Source organism: Simochromis diagramma, unplaced genomic scaffold, assembly GCF_900408965.1.
Source record: "Simochromis diagramma unplaced genomic scaffold, fSimDia1.1 OVJJ01000320.1, whole genome shotgun sequence".
Lineage (NCBI taxonomy): Eukaryota > Metazoa > Chordata > Actinopteri > Cichliformes > Cichlidae > Simochromis > Simochromis diagramma.
Genome location: NW_024386773.1, coordinates 11,826,978 through 11,842,885, shown reverse-complemented (window position 1 = coordinate 11,842,885; position 15,908 = coordinate 11,826,978). Strand labels below are relative to the sequence as shown.

Sequence of the window (15,908 nt, the reverse complement as noted above, 5' to 3'; positions counted from 1 at the left end):
TAGTCGGAGTTGAGAAAAGAATAGCAGGGGATACAGACAGAAAGGACTATCTGTGAGTCTGTGTGTGTCTTTGCTTATGTGTCCTTTGGAGCATCCCATGCCTGTCTACTCTGTTCTCTCTGCAGCCGAAGCCGATCGGCCGTGCACTGTGAGCCTACGTGGTTTAGGCCAGGGCCGGCACAGACAGACAGCTGCTATTAAACCCTGATTGTTTCAGGTTCACAGGGTGTGAAAGGGTCTGATTGAGGGGCTGTGATCCCAGTGAGGGTGGTCTTTCTCCCCCCTCTTTTCCTCCACCTCACGCCCCCCCCTCTCTGGAAGGTGGGAGGAGGGTATTGGAGAGGAGGAGGATTGTGTGTGTGTGTGTGTGTGTGTGTGTAATGGGGGGGTGTTGTAGGCATCACGTGACACGTGTTTCTTGCTGAGCGGACTAAAATGGAATCTGGACAAAAACACAGCACTTGTTGCTGCTTGCTTTTGGTTACATGTGTATCACATGACCAGTCGCCTTATAATGCCAACATTTAAGGTTGTCCACACCATAAATGCCACAGACAGCTATTTAAAAATTCAAGTTTAGCTGTTTCAGTGTCCAAAGTTTTATTCAAATGTAAAGCAGATGCAACAAATGTCTTTCATTTAAAGTGACAAACATTTCTTCTTTCGTTTTTACCAAGATGGAAGCGGTTCGTGCCACCACATCCAATTGTATTCAGCTTGAGAGAGACTTATCACTGCTCTGATATGGCTCTGATAATCCAGCTCAGTCCTCACCTGTGTCTGGCTCTAGGAGGACAGTCACTTCCTGGATGGTGTATTTGTTTAAGAGCATTCCCATTAAGAAGCCTTTTGGTCTTAACACACGTGATAAAGACCAGGGAGGGTGAGGAAGCTCCCCTGCAGAGCTTTTCACATGTGGCCAAAGGACAAGTGCACTTTTCCCCCTCAGTTTCTCCCCCAACTCAACCTTGAGTAGAGTGTGAATACTTGTAAAAAGCTAAATCTATGCTGCACTGAGTTTCACTGAAATGGAATTGAATAAAATATATCAACGTCGCTTGAGTGCGTGACACAAGAAAAACTGACTTCTGAGCTAAACGCTTCTATCACGCTCAGCAGGTATCCCACAATGCCTCCAGACCTGCCTATAAACCTTTAAATGTAAATTTATTTCATTGTAATTTATATCTATTTATAATTCTATAATTCTCTTCCCCTCACATGTTATTGGAGTGTATATATTGTGTGTGCATGTGAGCGCGTCTGTGCAAATACTGTTAAGGGAGGTTGTGAGTTTGTATGCCTAGCACTTCTCACTGTCACTTTGGAATAAATACGTGTTTGGCTCTCCCATTGAGTCCAGTGTTGACGCTCTTCAGTCCAGGGTCACTACATGAAGTCCAGCAGCCTAATCTTCTCACATTAGCAGCTACAGTGGCCTCTCGCAGAGATAATTAGATTAGAATCCATAATCTATCTCAGATTAACAACAGATTATGGTTATTCAATTCTTATCCCCTTTTTTTCCCCAGAAGAAAGACAGAAGTGAAAGTCAGTTAATAAGAGATGTACAGGAGCTTTTTGTCCACTAAAGCCTCACACAGTGAGGTGTTGTTTTGTGGGTGCCCTGGCAGGACCTCACATTTGGAGCAGACACTGGCACCTCAAGTATTTCAGGTTACAAGAAACAGCTGTTCTCGGGTGGCCTTGCCGCCCTCCTCAGTGCCGGATGAGTGTATACCGTGCAGGCGGTCAGACCTCTCGTGGAAGAACTTCTCCAGGAGATGAACGCACAACTTTAAAATGTCACGTCCAAACTCTGAGCCACTCCGTGCATCTCCACAAATGGGCAGAAAAGGGCAGAAGAAACAATTTGCAAGTGAAGATGGACCAATGCTGAACTCGGTTTTGGTTGATAAACAGAGAAATTAAACAGGTCCAATACTGAAATTTGGAGTGGCAAACTGTAAACTTTAAAAGTATAGAACCCGAATTAGGTAAAAGTCACGCAGCATCTGCTAAATAACCATTAGTGACACAACTGAAATTTATTTTCTCACTTTAAGAAAAGTTTCAAGTACTTAAACTCAACTTTCGGAGGATGAAGAATCTTCAGCCCGGTAACAATTACCAGTAATCGGCTGTGATTTGAGGAGCGAGCATAAATGAGCGGCACTGCTTACCTCAGGTTAATGCAGGGACATTCAGCATGAAACTTTCTGACTCGGTTCCCAGAGTCCTTGGAAGAACGCTGAGGATCCAAGGACCGTGAAAGTAAGTCTGAGTTTCCAGTAAAGCCTCGCGTCTCTCCTTTTTTCTCTCTACTTTCTGCCAAGCGCGCTCGGATGGAGATAAGTGAATTGTTCACAGAAACCGACACATTGTCCTCCTTCAGGAGCGCTTTCCCATAGTTTGGTTCTTCAGAGCCGCTTTACGTAAACGGTGACAAAATTAAACCCCATGTTCGGCTATGGAGTCCCGCAAAGCACCCTGGAGTCGGCTGCACAGCCAATGCGGGAATGTGCACCCCCTTCCCCCCTCGCTCCCTCCCTCCCTTTCTCCCTCCCTTTCTCCACAGTCTGTGGACCACCCCGAAACAGGAAGTTCACTTTTTGTTTTTCTTAAAAAAAAGGACCACGCTGCTTCAGCCTTCCCTTCAAAGTTAACATGCGCACCAGAATACCCAACGAAACCGAGAAACGGTCCATTTCTCACCCCATTCCTTCTGAAAAAGGCAGATTCGTTTACAGCAATAAAGGTGGTTATGTAAAGACATTACAGCATGCGCATGTTTATTAAATACATGTATGGACATGGCTGTGTCTATATAAAGTGCGCTCCTATCTAGTAATTGGGATAATCTTTCTATAAATGTTTGTGTTTACTTTACTGGTGTAACTTCGTAGCAGCTTCTCGGACAGCGTGTGTGGCTGGCTTCGTGTGGGGATGCTGCAGATTGCTGCGCCTTGCCAGTAAAGGCCAAAACCTGGACTGGAGTCCAGTCTGCTGGAGGCAGGAACAGGTCCACGTTCTTTCATTACTGTTCTCTAAGAAAATCTGGAGGACATTAGAAACACAAATAAGCCAAGATTATTATGTCGGGGATATGCAAAAAGAGTCACACATGCGTTATAATACGGAGGGTTTTTTGCGCATTTTCTTTTTCATCCATGCAAGTTATGCGCACAAAAATTGGCACAACTTTGGCAGGTCCTGGATTCATTCAGTGTCAGCTGGTTCCTGGTCAGAGGTACAATAACATTACTCATCTCTGAGCGGCTCTTTTTACTTAGTCATTCTCGCCACAAACACACGCACACACACACACACACACAGTTCTGTGATCTCATTCAGCAGCAGCAGTAGCATTTTGGTAACATACATATGCAGGCAGATGTTGGGATATTTTCTCTGAAAATATTGCTACTTTGCTTATTTACACATTGTGTTGTCTCTTCTTGTTGTTTTCAGTCTGGATTAATGGATGAGATGAACATGATTCCTAAATGTCTCCTCCAAAAGAGATGAGGGATTAGTGCATTCATGACATAAAAGGTTATAAAAAAGAAAACCTATGATGCAAAAAAATGATTTAAAAAGTCCAGGAGCTGATCGGTTAATTTCTTACCAGGTGACCAGGTGAGACATGCACATGTATGTAGGTTAATTTCCCAAGCAAAAGGCAGAGAAGTATCCCTGTATGAAAAAGAATAACTATTTATGAGCTTCACTGCATTAGGATGCTCTTGCATATGTTGAATTTTTGTATTTTCCTGTCAGTAAATGAAACAATTTCCACCATGAGCTCATATACAAAAAATAATCATAATGTGCAAAATTTAGTGTGCCCCTCATCGATGTTCAACTGAAACCCCACCAATTCTTCTGGTGATCTAATTCCTTTATTTATTTTAACTTTATGTGTCTCAGCCTTTATTACACAGAGTAATTTAAAAGGTTGAACAGGAAAGTAATGAGAGAGTCAACAGAATGACATGCAGGAAATGTTCTGGGGGTAAACTCAAACCCTGCAGTGGTCCCTGACATACGGGGGTCACCTATTCATCCAGGTGAGCTCTAGCAGCACCTGACAATATGATGTTTTTGTTAAAGTATTTTCAGGTAGAAGAATTTTAGCAAAACAGGTCCTCCTTCACCCCACCTTGTGACGATGTCTTGTAGAGACATGCCAAGTCTCCAATGATTTTAATCTATAATGAGCTTATCGGTGGATAGAAAAAGTTTTGTTTAAGGAAACAGTTTGACACGCAGAAAACCTGGAACCAGTTAGTATTATTTCAGCTGTGAGCACGAACTGCTTTCACAGTTTCTGTGCGTATAAACGACACTGGCATGTTTCTGTCTGCACACTGTACAAAATGAGAACTTTGATGTTGAGCCAGAAGACGGTGTGCATGGTTAGCATTTTGTCCCCAAACTACAGCATGTTGTCCTGCCACACTCAGTCCATGTATTCATTCATAAAGTTTTGTCATACAGATTGCACTAACAGCATTTATGTGATAAATCAATTATGATATATCTAAGTAATATTTAATAAAGCCAATATTTACCATTTTCCTGTAAGACAGGAAAGCACAAGGATGATTGAGGTCTGCATGGAGCTGAAAGGGAGAGTTTGGTGATAAATATCTGTGATATCATCGTGTCGTTGTATGCAGAAATGCCCCCACTTTAAAAACCAATCAAAAGAACAAAGCTGTAAATTTTAAAGTAAAAATTGTTGTTACTTCCCTGAAAGTGGTGAAATTCCAGCACCTTCAGTCACGTAATTATCAGGTTAAAAGTTTCATTGAATATTTCTGGACATTACATGCAGTGAAGTAGAAAGTCTGGCTTTACGTTCATGCTCGTTGGTAGACCTCAAGATGCTGTTTTAATAATCTGGCTATCAGAAAAGGTCAGTAATGGTCAGTCACCGAGAAACCTTTACGCTGTGTGTTGTCATATCAAAGTCCAAATGATCCACGGACACTTGTACTGGACTCTTACTCTGCTAGAGCATCTCTATGATTAACGCCACTTCAAAGAGTGCTTACTCCCTGAATCATAAAGTATCTGTAGCTGAGTAACATGACATTTAAGGTCGTCCTAAGGTTGGATAAAAGCTTGTGCTTCTTGCGGTTTGTATTGTTAACGGTCATACATTATACATTATGTCAATGCTTCTCTGTGTTTGAGTTCCTAAAACCTTAACCACCAACACATGGAAGCTAAGAAACATACATGGTTACAGCATTCGACTAGACTAGTTTCACAGGATAACCCACATCGGCCTTCATATTAATAACTTGTCTTTTGTACGTGGTGAAGAAAAATGATTAAACTGAAAAACGGGACTAAAAGCTAGAGTATCTTTAATAGCTAAAACCACTTGGATCATAGTCCAGACCAACAACTTGCACAGTGTTCCAACTTACATACATTTTGCAGCTGATGATGTAAGAGACACAATTTACAATACACTGGTAGAAAATAATCTAGAAGTAGTAATTATAAGAGAAAATTTTAAGTTAAAATGTTTATTCAACTGATTATACATTACCTTTCAGGCTGGTGGATCACTGTTGAGCATATCACTGATAGCAGCTCTTTCTGCCTGTCTGAGGAAATAACTGCATTTTTATTGTGAGGAAACAATGAAAGCTGAGTCAAAGTCTGAACAGTTGGTGACCCGTACCAGCCCGGCATCCTTTGACAGCATACGGCCAGCGGTTAAATCAGATTTTGTCAATGAGAGTTGTCGGCTTAAGTCCTAACATATCTGCTGCTGTAGCAGCCAAGCAGGGAACTCTTGGCTGTAAATTAGCTCACAGATGCTGGAGCCATATGCTTAATCTGATTGTAGGGAGAATCCAACACTGGCTTCACTTGAGATTATCAATGGATGGGATTAAAGGTGAAGAAGTAAATCTTGTCTTACTGAATCACTCACTGTGAGTCACTGAAAAACAAGACAAAATCACACACACACTTCAAAAAAGTATTTCTGAGATGTCTTAATGACGTGTTTGTGTATCTGCATTGTGTTAATCTGACAAGTCAAAATAAGTGAGTAGTACTGCATAGATAACCTAATACAAAGCTATTCTCTGACAACTGGATGAACCCTGAAAATATACATTAGTATGACACTGGTAGACTTTACAACCTTAAGGACATAGTCTGTTGACCCTTTGACCTTTTGCATGTAACATTATGGAAATGGGTGTAATATAGCATGATACAATGTCTTCAGAGAGGCAGTCTAACTGAGATTTGTAATAGAACCGACACCAACAAGTTCCCAAATTTGGCTGAAAAAGAAATGTGTATGGGACAGGGATTAAAATTACAGATGCCTGCCTTCAAAGCTCATATAGAGTTTACATCAACAGATGGATTAGAAACAATGTTGGTACTGTGGTGTAGGTACAGAAGAAGCTTTCAGCTATGGCATTTCAGTTCAGGTGACTACTGAGAGCTGTAAATACGATGCCGCTTCACTGATCAGGTTGTTTTCTTGAAACCTGACGTTAGTCTGTTAAAGTCTTTCACTGTCCTTAATCAATAGATACAGTTTGGTGGATCATAATTACATGCGTGACTGAGATATTTAGGTTTACTTGATCATCTATTATTGTGTAATATATTTATATCTACATATATCTATAGCTATCTATCTTTATATATATATGAATGAGAATATGCACATAGCATGAAGCATGAAGTGCAAACACTACTAAATTAATTACATCATAAAGTACATCTTTATTGTAATGTGTGTTGAAGGTTAAAGAAAGTGCTGTATGTGTGCAGAGTTAAGGAGCATCTTGAATGAAGCCGTTTAAGTATTTAAGCTCACTGGAGGAAACAGAGAAGCATGCATGTTAGCCAAGTGAGAGGGAGAGAAAGCATCTGTCACTAAGACCCAAGGCAGCTGGACGCCATTCCCCCGTGCTGCAAAATCCACCAAATCTTTTACAGGATTTCGTTTTCCATTGCAGATGGTCCTTTGCACATGTTTTATTCCCATTGGCCCGGGGTCCCGGGCTGACAGTACTGCAGCTATGCAGGTAGTGCATATAAGGGTGCACTGTGTCTGCACCAGGCCCTTGCACACTGGAGAGGGGGAAACTGGAGAAGAAGGACTGCAGGGGATAAGCAACCTGAGAGGAGGAACAGTATGCCTTCAGTCACTGCAGTGGAAGAGGTAAGTGCTGCACAGAGGTCTTGCAGTGTTTATCAAGAGATCTAATGGCTGGTGAATTTAGTGTAGTGGTTTTTACAATGCATATTAACAACAGGGACCACGTTTGCCGTCAAATCTGCAGCATTTATTACTGCATAGATTAAATAGCAACAGTAGTTCCACTGGAGTGCAGAAAAATGCCATTGTTCTCTGTTTTACAACATTTCTTTAATGCATTTGTTCAGCTGATTTGTCAGTTCCAAATATATATATATGATCAGTTTTTATTAAACAGAGACCAATCAATTAGTCAGTTTATCCGAAACATCAGTGCAAATATTTTACATGCATGAATACTAATAAAACCATGTTTAAATGGGCTTATTTAAGTACAGTGAATGCAGTTAGAGTTTTGCATTGATTAAATATCATCTTGTTGTCTAGAAAGGGATGAATCTTAAACCAAGTGTTTTGACATGCATAGATTATTATTATTGTTAGACTAGTATACCTGTTAAACTCCTCTGTAGCTCCTTCTAGACAATTCATCACAAATGATCACAGAAATGTATGAAGTCAACATGGGAAATTTATATAAATCAAATAAAATTATGAAATGATTAAAAGTATAATAAACTGTAAACAAGTATAAACTATGTAGAAGTCAGCATCATCAGGAGTCTGTTGTCAATATACAAACACAAAGAAGACCATGCCAGGTGGGTAGAAGAGAAAAGAAAGACTAAACACATGCTTGCACATGAACACGAGCTTTTAGCCAACAAGGCTCAGGTTAGACACGTTGGCTGACAAACATCCTCAGTCAGCCAGTTACTCCCAGAGTAAGGCTGGGATCACCTCTGGGACAGTGGGAGGACAGGTTTATGTTACAGTCCAGCTTGTGCACGGTGCGAGCTGGAGATCGGCATCAGAGTTTGGAATCAGATTTTTATTTCAGGTATAAATGATCTAAAGTTAATAATCAGGAAACGCCTCCCCAGGCATGGTTTTACAAAGAAGCCAATGCAACAGCCAAAGTCTCTTTGACTGCAGCTGCAAGGCCAGTGTGTGTGTGTGCGCGCGCGTGTGTGTCATAAAAGATACAGCAGAGTATTCGAGATGTATTAGTTATTTAAACTAAATGATAAATTTGTTTTCTGCAATTTAGCCAAATCTTCCCAATTTGTATCACCTACATTATTTAGGTTTTGTTGTTTTTTGTTAGAATTGCATAAAAAAATAATATGCTGAAGATTTCTGTTTTAATTTTGGTTTGGTTTTCTTTTATCTGAGGTCTACAGTGTTTTGCTACTGCCTATATCTCTATCTATCTAATCTATCTAACAGTAGATTTTAATATACAACAAAGGGAACTCTGCTTACAGAGTAATGAATACATAATATAGCAGATCAACTAAGAACATGAAGTCATGGAGGCGTGGATGATAAACATTTTACAGCACTGGCTGATAGTCATTAGCTAACTAGTCATTAGACACTAACACAAAGTACCTGTTTAAATGCATTTTCAATAAACTGAAAAACAATTTAAACAAATTCAATGAAGACATTTTATTATTTGCGTTATTTGAATTATTTGTGGTATTTTTGTGTTTAATTACTAAAACTTCAGAAGTTTAATAACTTTATTTTTACTTTACTCTGATTTTGATAAAGGTTGCAAATGAAAAACTGTGATATTAAATAGATAAAACAAGGACAGCACATCATTATATGAATATGCAGTTTATATATATTATAATAAACAGTTATTTTCTTTCTTGCTATGTGAAGTATATTTCTTCATATAAATGTTGTTACTAAATAATATGAATCTAAATAACAGTAAATGAAAACAATTTAAATTTAAATTATTTCACTATTCAAATGTAGATTAATTAAATTAAACTAAATCATTCTGTAAACAGTGATAATGATGAAGTGTGAAATGTTTTCATTTTTTCCCTTTATGAGACATTTCATTTTGAAAACGAAGACTTTTTCTCTTATTTGACTGACGGTCACCAGAGGGCAGCATTATAAAAGATGAAAACAGGGCAAACCAAAACACCGGGAAACACCAAGAATGTCCTATACACACCATTTACACTTGCAAATCTATAAAAATATGGAGGGTGATATCATTTAGTAGGATAAGGTATAACTTGTGTACATATGCTCCCTATATTCCTAATATTTTTAAATTTGTGCATAAAACACACTGTATGCTTTTATCACTTATCTTAAGTGACCCAATGGATGATTACATTCCCCCCTTACCTCAATGAATGAGATGACAAAGAGAACTTCAGATATGCTGCTTAACCCACAATTTTGTGAAATTACTAAAAATATTTACAGCCGTTGTGTCGCATTTTCAGTCAAATGTTGAACTGTTATGTTTCAGTGTTGCAGATCTACAAGTTCCACCAGTTGTGAATCAGGAGAGGAAATCTGATGACACTTTATGTTGTGGGATGGGTATGTATGGATTCAAATGTCACATAAAAAACTTCCATCTATTGATTTTGTTTTCTGCAAATCCAGTTCAGTCCCACACAGACCCAGGAGACCGCCATGCAGAAAAAACCCAGCCAGATACTGGTTTGGAGTTCAGGACCTTCTTGCTGTGAGGTAACAGTACTAACCACCACACCACTGTGCTGCTCCACATAAAGATTTGTAATGAACTTTTCATTTTTCCAAGGTCTATCAACTAAATCACCCTGTGACAGACTTCTCTACCCCGTCTTTCACCATATGAGAGCTGTTATAAGCTCCAACGCCCCTGATTTGGATAGGTAGAAGAAAATGGGTGGATGGATATGAGCATGGGTAGATGCATGGATGTAGCAGCTAAGTGAAAGGATAATATCCACATTTAGCATGAGTAGCTGCATCTGTGTTTTCAATGTAATCAGTTAAAGAAGATCAAAGAAAGGAGCCTGCTTTGCTCTTGTATTACATTTTGTGTCTTTCAGTTTAAAACGTACTGACCTAATTTACCCAAGTAAATGGCTTTGTTTTTAATATTTCACCAACAAACTGCGCCATTTACTTATTTACTTATCTTTAAGCTGTGACGATACACACCTGAGAAGCTTGTGTACAAGAACTTGATTGGATGGATTCTGTTTAGTTGTATCTGACAGAATTAGGTCTCCACAGGAAACTGAGTGTGGTAAGACCTGAGTGTGGGTTAAGGTGAAACAGTGAGGACTGTGACATTAATTCCCTGAGCTGTGCTGATGCAAGTTCCTGCTGGATCACAGACTACTTAAATACAGCAGCCCCTGTCCTCATTGAAACACTTTCTCACAACCCACCTGCTTTACAGAATCGTAGAAGATTCTTAATCTGAAGATGTATTTGAAAAGTTTCATTCAGAATCTGAAAAAGGTGGGATTTTTTCCCCCACAATTACGTTTTCCCACATATTTTTCATTCGTTGTGTTTAGAATAAAACAGTGATGAGTTTGGCTCCCTCTGATGGCTGTATCAAAAACTCATAGTGGAAGACCACCACACACAGCTCAAGCTCCGGCTGAAAATGACACAAAGTCAATCATTTCTCCGACTTTGCTGTTTTCCCAGTTTCTCAAGTTGAGTTTTTATACAGTTGTCTCTGCCCATGAAAAATGTTCTTAATAAAGTAAGAGCATTTATGTATTTTCCAACAGCAACACTCTTTGGGGTATCCTGTGGTCACAGTTTGACCTCTTACTGATGTTCTTTTCTTGTTATTATAAACTAAACAGTAGTGGTTGTACATGGAATAAACACTAGGATACTTAAAACATGATCAATCAGTATGTTTACACTAACAATGGATCATGAAAACAATGGATCGGGAACACTGTAGGGGTAGTGTCTCGAGACACCCACAGTGAATAATCATTCAACTCTACAGTTCTCCTCAGGTCTGTAGAGATTAATGGTGCCTTTCTCACAGTGTTTTTGCTCTCTGTCACACAACATTTACTTTCATTCACTTGTACAGCTCTCATTTCAGCCATGGTAGGCAGATTTCCTCAAAAACTAAGTACCATAAACCTAATTATGACTAAATACCAGTAAAACTCAGTGACCATTAAGCAGCTCAGGAGCCAAATCTGGAGCGAGACAGGATGACCTGGACTCCTGGAGCCTGGAGGACATCACTGCTTTGAATGGTTATTACATTATCTGAGTTAATAGTCAACCAGTCATCCAAGTGAGACAGGACAGGCCTAGGCAGAGGTGTGCTCATAAAGTACACATTATATATATATGTATATATAAAAGACTTGTACACTTCCCACTGGCCACATACTGTATATACACTGAAATTGTAAACATTTTCTTTACTCTTTCACAATTTTCATTGCTATTGGGTTTGCAGTTTTCCTAATCAGAACTTTTGTCTGCATTTACTTCACTGTTTCCTTTAGGTGGTCATGCGCATCAGCCTAGTCCACAGCTGATCCATTTAGCTGCAGCAGAGCTGTTCCAATCTAGAATCAGCAAAGTGAAATGTAAAGTGAAAGCTTGACTTACACTTTAAAGACACACTGAGATATGACTCTAAACGAATGCTAAAGCTGATCATTGCCTTGATTCACTTTAAAATGATCTGTTGTCATCATTTCAACTAAAGGTGATGCATCAATATGAGCGTATCAGTGTTTTAATTGCTGTTTTCCGCTGTCCCCAGAGGCCAAACTAGGAGTTGCAGGTTAAATGATCCGTTTGTAGTGGAATCAAAAGTTTAAAACAGGGGTCTCAAACGCGCGGCCCGAGGGCCACTTGCGGCCCACATCACCCCTACTTGTGGCCCGTATATTTACGTGTCAAAAACTAATGTGTACACTTATATCTGCATTTTTATTTTGTTAAATACAAAGAAAATTATAGCAGAAGTGCTGCCACGTGTCCGGCCAGAAAGAGAGTACCAGTTTGTTTAATTTGCAGTTCAATGAAAGGCTTCAGTTAGTTAAGAGTGAGAAAAAAAATTGCTTTCACATTTGCAGTTTTGTCTTGTTATACAATATTTGAAATGTGAAAAAACAAACAAAACACTACATTTCTGGAAATATTTGTGGGTGTTTTCTTGTTTGTTTGTTGTTGTTGTTGTTGTTGTTTGTACTACTTGAACACTAAAGTGGCCCACAGCTCATTTTAGTTAAAGACCCCTGGTTTAAAAAAATGAAATGCACCAACAATTTGTAGAGGTTCCACAGCAATTCAGGAGACTGGGCATGTTAGTAGGACTTGATACACTGCAGTACAATTTGGTAAAGTTATCTGTATATTTGGTAGATGTTTGAAATTTGGGATTAATCTAAATATCATTATATTCATGGTGTGTTTTGCTGTCAAGTGACATAAAGCAGGTATTTCAGTCTATTCTGGAGAAGGCACATTATGGTCCAGGTTTTATGTTCAAACATGTTATTGTTCTCTTGTCACCTTTTTTTTGTCAAAAATCTTAAAATTAGTGGCAGAAATATTGTTTATTCTTGTGCTAAATGAGTTGTCAGCAACTGAATGTACCTGCCGAGAAAGAGATGTTCCATTTGGTGAGGAGCCAAAATAAATGTTTGTTCATTGATCCAATGTAAGCCAGAGGGCCACATTAGTTTCACTAGCTATTAACACTGTCACCTAACTTTGTAGAATGTGCAAAAAATGGTTGCTGACCGAATTTATTCTCTGAGAAGGATCTGCTTTTCCATTACATTCATTTCCAGGAGATCGATCTTCTGTTCTAAACCAAAGTCTTATAGTTCCGGTGTTGAATGCCCAAAGGTAGACCGGCAGCACTTACACAAACCATGAGGAACAACTGACAAGTTTCATATTTTGGCTTTGGTCAAAGACATTTGGTCTTCACCAGAGCACTGTTGTTGAGCTGTATTTAGTTACTCCCAAAGGGGCTGCTGGGTGTTACCAACTGGCTTGCTCATTAGGGTTTATTCCAGGTACACTTACCTGAGATCTGCTGTGCCCACATTCAAATGACTCAGACACACGATAGAGAAAATATTGGCATGAGATTGGGAAGAACTGAGGGAAGCCATTTGGCTTGTAACTATTTGTGATGTAAATAAGTTCCCCTGGCAGTATTCAGACCACATTTGTGGCAGTCCATGGCAGAAATGGGCAAAGATGTTTGAGATGCATCAGGAATGTCATTCCTCAGCTGCAGTATCTCAAACTCGTCTTTCTGTCTGTGTTGAGGGGCAAGTCTGTAATGCATGTTTACGACTTTCTCATTTTGGTTGTTGCAGTGTCTCAAACTAGTCTGGGAAACTGTTGATGGCTGTCTCTGGAACCATTTTCCAAGGTTCTACCTGTAGCCCCACATCCCGTGTACATGTTGACAAGAAAGGTGCTTCCAAAAGTCTCAAGCAAGAAATGTTCAAGCAAGGTATGTGAAAGAATATATTTATGTTGAAGGTTGTGTGTCAGTCATGTCATTTGAAGTGTTAGTTACTATGTTACAAAGAGTTTGCATACACTGCAAAATGCGTGAGTGGTCAGCACGGCCAAGATTCATAGCTATTCAGCTGAAGAGACAACAGACACAAACAAGGGCACCCAACATCCATGACCTTTTTTCTTGTTGACGATGGCATTCTTGCTTACTAAACTGTAAACAGCCCATATGTCAGGACCACTTTCAGCACTTGCCATGTTTTTCACATTCGTGTTTGAGGTAGTATTTGAGCCTAGGTCTTGACACATTTTTATGCATCATCATAAAATTGTCTCTAAGTGGCTTTCATGTGCGGCTGAGGAAACACACGAGTATATCTGTTACTTTTTATCCACATATCTGTACAGTGTTTGTTTGTATCAATGCATCTCATGTTATTTCAACTTTAGATGATGCCAAAGATGGTCGACAACGTGGTGCTGTCTTGATGTTGGGTGGTCTTTGTGTTCAAAAATGTAAGCTGTCAGGTAAGTGTCTTTAGGAAGTATAGACATGTTTCTGGTTGATAGGTACAAAGAATAGCACTGATATCACTGATAGACATTTATAATGTGCCCATTTAAATATGTTTAGACAAGAAATTTTGGCACACACACTGATTTGCTTCAGGCTTAGCGCCTATTATCCTTCTATTGTAGCTGGAGAGAAGGCTTATAGAGACCTTTCTGGCAAGGGAAAAAAGCAGTGTTCTGGTGAACTCCTGCATCTTTTGTCTTAGGCCTAGGTTTTTAGTGCCCCCAAAATCACATCAGCCTCTATGTCACACATCTTGCTGCATTCTGCTCTAAAAAAAAAAACATTTGCACCATGCAAACTGGACAGTAAACATCCCAAGTGTTTGCAAGGCATCAGAGCTTCTGATTTACCTCTTTGATTAAGGAAATGCTACTTCTCCGATAGTGCATTTGTTTTTTTTTACCAACAAGCAAAGGCTTGTATTGCAGACACTGCTGCCTAATCGCTCATAAACCTAAAGTTAACTAGAAAAATCCTACTTTGGCATGCCCAGACACATTACAGTGATATGCTCATTACATTGTCAGAAGTCAGACATCTAGAAGTAACCTTGTGTGTGTTTTCCACCCTATAATTAACAAAAAATAAACGCTAACATTTGAAACGAGGACTGAAATAGCTGTGTCCTTTGGGTAGTTGTGCAATTCCGTGGAATATGGTTCAGGTGCTGGGTGTCTTTCCTTAATAGTGTACTCGATTCCCTTTACAGCAGAGACTCGGCAACATTTTTCTAAAGAAGATGCATAAAATGTTTCCCATCCAGCGTTCTTCTGTGGTCCCAGCTGTGTTTGGCATCAGGGTAGAACTTAATCACAACATTACAAGGAGCGTTTTTAAGGAATGCCTTGAATAGCTGTAGATTTAGCTCCCATCTTCATTGCCAGTACTGCTTACTGACGCATACAAACAAACAATAAGTCTAGTGCCCTCTCCTGACCAAACTTTAAATAACACTTATAGCAGATAGTATTCCCTCCAGTCATATCTGTTCTTCTAATTGGTGCCAATTTTAGAACATTGCAAAGCGAGAGGTTGCACTTATTTCTGATTCCAGGTATAATATTTTTTATTAATCTGCTCCCTCAAAGATTTGAAAGAGAATACCTCATAAATATTAATTCTTAATAATTAATTAATTGAATTTGTGTAAAATTTAGCTCTAAATAAAGGCTTTGTTGTGTGTAATAAGTCAGACCTCTTCTCCTGTTATTGTTTTGTTTGTGCAGAGTTCAGTACGTTGGACTTTTTGACTCTTGGTGGAAATGTGACAGAGGGAAGAGCACGATCACAGCAAAGTAGGGGTTGACTTAATTGGATTTCTGTAGTATATCTGAATGAATGACCCTCAGACTCATCACTTAAACAACGCCACCAAGAGTGAAAGTTTGTGTCTGATGTTGACTTTTGCAAACAGTGGAACTATGCCAGCGAAAAAACTTCCAGTTAATTTGTTGGAACTTTTAAATGATCACGCATTTTATATGAAATTTTAAAAATGTTTTGGAATAATTTGGTATTTAAGAAATCAATTTAAGATTTGTTAATCTTAAATTAGTAGTTTTCTTCTTTAGGTTACTAGTAGCAACAAAATTAAGATTGTGCCATTTCTGCAACCCATTTTAATACAAAAACAAGGCATTTTGCATTTTTTTATTTTGAAGTTCTGTGACCCTTTTTTGTGGTCTCTCGGGAGACCTGTAGTCTATGACGTTATCACACTGT

The 15,908-nt window shown here is 39.1% G+C and overlaps 1 protein-coding gene and 1 long non-coding RNA gene across 2 annotated transcripts in view; one reads left to right on the top strand and one right to left on the bottom strand.

Annotated features, from left to right (window-relative positions):
* The window catches only part of gli1 (GLI family zinc finger 1), a 52,912-nt gene extending 50,373 nt beyond the window's left edge, over positions 1-2,539 (bottom strand). The window contains 1 exon segment of the mRNA XM_040008400.1: positions 2,184-2,539. The gene's annotated coding sequence lies outside the window, so the exon portion shown is untranslated.
* A 4,220-nt stretch (positions 2,540-6,759) lies between these two features.
* Positions 6,760-15,644, top strand: LOC120719296. The gene is made up of 5 exons (XR_005692646.1): positions 6,760-7,213; positions 9,600-9,826; positions 13,462-13,601; positions 14,060-14,137; positions 15,413-15,644. It is a non-coding gene; the product is annotated as an uncharacterized LOC120719296 (long non-coding RNA).
* The last annotated feature ends 264 nt before the right edge of the window (positions 15,645-15,908 follow it).